Below are 5,504 nucleotides of genomic sequence, written 5' to 3'. Positions count from 1 at the left end.
CCCCCAATAGTAACGGATCCTGCAGACGGAGATTCTTCACATTCCGTGCTCTTGTTACTGTCTGGCGAATATCCGACAACTGAACTTTTGTCAACTTCCAACCCTCAACTGATAAGTGAACTTTCTCACTCACTAACCAACTACTTCACTTCACTCAGACGGCCTGGGGTCCTCGCTATATAGCCTCGAGGAGGACCCAACAGAAAACACAACAGTTTCATTGTAACCGTATTGTTGTGTGCGTCTCGTTTCTGCGGGAATGTGTTTTCCGAGCCTCTACCAAGCAACGCATCTTCCTTCTAGCGATCGTTGCATAGCAACTGTACTACACTTTCCAATATTACACGAATTACTCAAGGCCTATTTCAGTTCGTGACACTTCCTACCTTCAGGAGCACTTTCTGATTCTTCGACTATCATTTCAATCTGCTAGTAGCGTAGTTGGTTGAGGCACTATGCTACAACCCGGAAGGTCGCGGGATCGAATCCCGATGAGGTGGATTTTTTCAACTGACCTAATCCTTCGAGCCACACTATGGCCCTGGGGTCGACTCAGCCTCTAACAGAAATGAGTACCATGAATATTCCTGGGGGTAAAGGGTGGCGACATATAAGGATGATGTAAATAGGTATATCGGTTGTAGTTACATATTCAAATTCTATGAAATGTTGCTCTACTTCAGAGTATTTTACGCGTCCAAGAAAACACCATATAATAAAATTTTATTTATACATAATTCAAGGGTGAGCTTATGTAAACAGAATTTGTGTTAAAGAAATTTGTGTCGATTTCATCATAGCAATATGAATTTCTGTGCTTATGGATTTCAAAATATTTTCAGTTTCCTCTGTTTTTGAGAATTTCAGATTTATATTAAGAAATTAATTATCAGAAGCATGTGGCAAATAAAGTATTTTTCGTTCAACAACTGTGATACTGTAAACCAAATATAATTTTGATTCCTATCTAAATAAATGACATGTACTATTGAATTTCAATCTGAACTGTTCATATTTGAATATGAGCTATTTTTAGTTCAAACTAGAAGAGTCAGAGGCCACTACCACTTTCCACCCAAAACCTTTTAGTCCATTACATAAAATCCATCACGAACATTGACTGACATCATGCTCCATGCAGCAAGCATGGTAGTGAATCTTCAGGTTTATTGAATGGCCTATTTTGTGACTGGGCAAGCAGCTGGCCACTTATACTTATAGACTATGACACCTGTACATGGGATTAGAAAAGTGTTCTTTAAAATTTGCAGTGCAGCTCTTTGCTATTTGTATTAATCCTGGAAAAGGAGAAATCTAACGTCTAAGGAGTATAAAATTCTCATTTATTCTTAGGATATTCTTCACACCATGTATACTCTCAGTAGGAACGCATTTGTAAGTTGGCATTCTGGCCGAAACTCTCTCCCTTCACTCACCTCTCCCTTCAGAGTTACATTCAAGTGAATTATATTAAGGGATAGCGTCAAAGAGAGATGTACTCCCATAAATGTAATTAAGTGTAAGTATATGAATATCTTTGGATGGACTAGGGAGCTGGATAACCTGAGAATGCGCACACAAAGCAAATGACTTCAGTACTGGATTACCACATTATATAAACAACATACAGATGTTGTTCTTTCTACTCATGCATGCAAGAAATAACTCCAAGATATAATTTTGGTGTTTAAACCAATTCTGACACCAAATTGTCACGTGGTGGGTGTGTATCACGCGACAAATAACTTCACGCCGTTCTGGATTTAGCGAATTTATTGCACAATTAAACAATTTACAGTTATATACAATTATACAGCTACTGCCATCGGAAGTATCCCAATTACGCCTTCTGCTGTAGTCACTGCCGTGCACACGATACAACGCGACTCGGCGACTGCTACTTTTGAAACAGAACTCGGCGAATTCACGATCCACACTGTGTCACTCCTGACAACACACTCTGCTCACATACTGCTCAGCCGACCGTTTCCTGTTGCCTCGTGTTACCAGCGGCATCCCTTTGTTACGTCAGAGTGAGAAGTGCTGTTAGGTCACCGCGGGGGAAGGGGCGGAGTGTTGACTGGCCTGTTACCGTAGCAGCGACAGCGCTTCGATGTTGTTACGTCGCTGCTGGAAGTGGAGAGGGTGTCCTGCATTGCGCAAATACGTCACAGTATTATACGAGTAATATTCAACAATTTTAGCGAGATAGTCCAAGATGTGATATGGATGTCTGACACCCTGGTCAAAAATAAGCAAAAATAAATTTAGTGAATGCATTAAAAAATGTGGAAATTGTTAGATTTATGATTGACTGTTTGGTGGACCTCAAGATCATCTTATGTTTTTCTTTCTCTCCAGTTCTGGGAGGTCATCTCTGATGAGCATGGTCTCGACCAAACTGGCGCCTACCATGGTGACTCAGACCTTCAGCTTGAGAGAATAAATGTCTACTACAATGAAGCATCAAGTGGAAATTATGTACCCAGCGGCATAATGGTGAATCTTTAACCTGGCACACTGGAATCTGTCCGATCCTGGCCGTTCGGTCAGATTTTCAGACCCGATAACTTCGTTTATGGTGTGAGTGGTGCTAGCAAAAACTGGGCTAAGGGTCACTACACTGAAGGGGCTGAGATGGTCGACTCTGTGTTAGATGTGGTAAGGGGAGAAGCGGAGAGCTGTGACATTCTTCAGGGTTTCCAGCTGACTCACTCCTTGGGAGGTGGACCTGGTTCTGGCATGGGCACATTGCTTCTTTCCAACATCAGAGAGGAGTACCCAGACAGGATAATGTGCACATACTCTATCATACCTTCACCAAAGGTATCGGACACTGTCGTTGAACATTACAATACGACATTGTCTGTCCATCAGCTACTTGAAAATACCGACCAGACATACTGCATTGACAATGAGGCCCTCTACGACATTTGCTACAGGACGCTGAAACTCACGACTCCCACATTTGGTGACCTTAACCATCTAATTTCTCTCACAATATCTGGTGTGACCACTAGCCTCAGGTTCCCAGGTCAGCTGAATGCTGATCTCCGGAAACTTGCTCTCGACATGGTCCCATTCCCACATCTCCACTTCTTCATGCCCGGCTTCGCACCTCTCACCCCACGTGGTAGCCAACAGTACCGAACACTGACAGTACCAGAGCTCACACAACAGATGTTTAACGCCAAGAACATGATGGCTGCATGTGACCCAAGGCATGGCCGTTACCTCACAGTTGCAGCTGTCTTCAGAGGACGCATGTCCATGAAAGAAGTTGATGAACAGATGTTGAACATCCAGAACAAGAACACCAAATACTTTGTTGAGTGGATCCCTAACAACGTTCAAACTGCCGTTTGTGACATACCACCCAGAGGACTCAAGATGTCGGCAACCTTCATTGGTAACATCACTGCCATCCAAGAGATGTTCAAGCGGGTCTCAGAGCAGTTCACAGCCATGTTCAATCGCAAGTCTTACTTGCACTGGTACACCGGTGAGGAGATGGATGAGATTGAGTTCACTGATGCAAAATCAAATATGGACGACTTAGTGTCTGAGTACCAGCAGTACGAGGAAGTAAATGCCTTTGAGTACTTTGATGAGGAGCAGGGACGACGAAAAAGGAACTGGGAGACCGTCAATTTCTGACGAGACAGTCGCGAAGATTGAGCGAGTCATGTGTCAGGATAGGCGCATCACACTCGATGATCTCTGCATTTCGGTTCCCGGGGTTTCCCGAACCACCATTTATCGGGTTTTGACAGAGAAGTTGAATTATCGGAAGGTGTGCGCAAGATGGGTCCCGCGAATGCTCATGGAAGACCACAAAAGGCAGAGAGTTGACTCTTCCTGTGAATTTCTTCGCCGCTATGCTGACGAAAAGGACAACTTCTTAATTCAATTGTCACAGGCGACGAAACCTGGGCGTACCACTTGACACCTGAGACAAAACAACAATCACGTCAGTGGCGGCATTCCTCTTCGCCTAAGCCTCGAAAATTCAAGCAAACATAGTCTGCCGGTAAAGTCATGGCAAACTGTGTTTTGGGATCGAAACGGGGTATTGTTGGTTGACTTTATGGAAACTGGGACCACAATAAACGCTGAGAGATATTGTGAGACACTGAGGAAACTCAGGCGGGCGATTCAGAACCGGAGAAGAGGGATGTTGAGCAAGGGCGTAAGCATTCTCCACGATAACGCTCGCCCCCATACTGCCCGACAAACCGTCCCTCAACTGCAACAGTTTGGATGGAACATCATCACCCATCCACTCTATAGTCCGGACTTGACGCCCAGTGACTACCATCTCTTTCCAAAGTTGAAAGAACATTTTTCTGGAAAGCGCTTCAACAACGACGATGAGGTGAAAGCTGAGGTTCGAAGTTTCCTGAACAGCATGGAGGTGAACTGGTATGACATAGGCATACAAAAACTGCCACTGCGCCTACAAAAATGCATCGACTGCAATGGCGATTATGTAGAGAAATGAGTACATGTTCAAGATTCAACTGATGTATCCAAAATTGAAAATAAATGTTTATTTTATATTTTCAAACATAGGAGACCTTACTTTTGGAATTACCCTCGTATTCTTTCTTTATTAATATATTATATTTATTCTTTGTTAATATTTTATTTGGTTATTTCTGTTTGGGTATTTCCGCCTTGCTGATTTCTTTGTTCTCCCCTGCTCGCCCTGTCCTGTGATCACTCGAACCTACACGCACCCTGAAGGATCCTCTGTAGGGTACCTACGCTTCACTATGGAATGTACTTAAAAATACCTAAAATATTGCATGTTTTACAGAATTTTTTTTTCTGCCCTTAGCAAGCAGTAATTGTACCTTAATATGCCGATTATCATTACTGCAGCATTGATTTGGGAATACATACATACACAGTTCAAAAATGACAAAGCAGTTACATAATCTAATATACCAAAGTGTACTAGTATCTTACCAAAGAGTGATAAAGGGTAAAATAAATATTCCTCAAGCTTTGAATTTTAAGCATAGGAGATAATCTTCTCATTATAAAACAAACTGTACTTAGCTTAGGCAGCAAAATATTACAAGGGGCTTCCATATGTTGACTGTCCAGATGCAAGACTAAAATATATATACGTAACAACGGTTACGTAATAGGTACTGGTATTGCCGGTTACTGTGTTTATAAGTTCCCTAGCAACCGCTGTTTACTTGCTTCTGCCTAGCAACCGTTGTTTACTCGTCGTTGCTAAGCAATGACGCTTGCGTTGTCACACTTGCTTGAATGTGGGCAGTTCCCACATCATATATATATATATATATACTAACAGAGAGAGGAACAAAGTATTATAACAAAAGTGAGAAATTAGAATACACTGGGAATAATCGAGGCAACGCCAAAAAGGGTTTCTATGTGCTCAATTCTCGTCAACTTCAACTCCCTGCTCCTCATCAAAGTACTCAAAGGCATTTACTTCCTCGTACTGCTGGTACTCAGACACTAAG

At 42.5% G+C, this 5,504-nt stretch overlaps 1 pseudogene; it reads left to right on the top strand.

Moving 5' to 3' along the window:
- Positions 1 to 2,310: 2,310 nt before the first annotated feature.
- Positions 2,311 to 3,657, top strand: LOC111862860 (annotated as a pseudogene).
- Positions 3,658 to 5,504: the final 1,847 nt, after the last annotated feature.

This window comes from Cryptotermes secundus, unplaced genomic scaffold (genome assembly GCF_002891405.2).
Source record: "Cryptotermes secundus unplaced genomic scaffold, Csec_1.0 scaffold1105, whole genome shotgun sequence".
NCBI classification, from domain to species: Eukaryota; Metazoa; Arthropoda; class Insecta; order Blattodea; family Kalotermitidae; genus Cryptotermes; species Cryptotermes secundus.
Note: the sequence above shows the minus strand (reverse complement) of the source record. Positions and strands in the feature narration are given on the sequence as shown.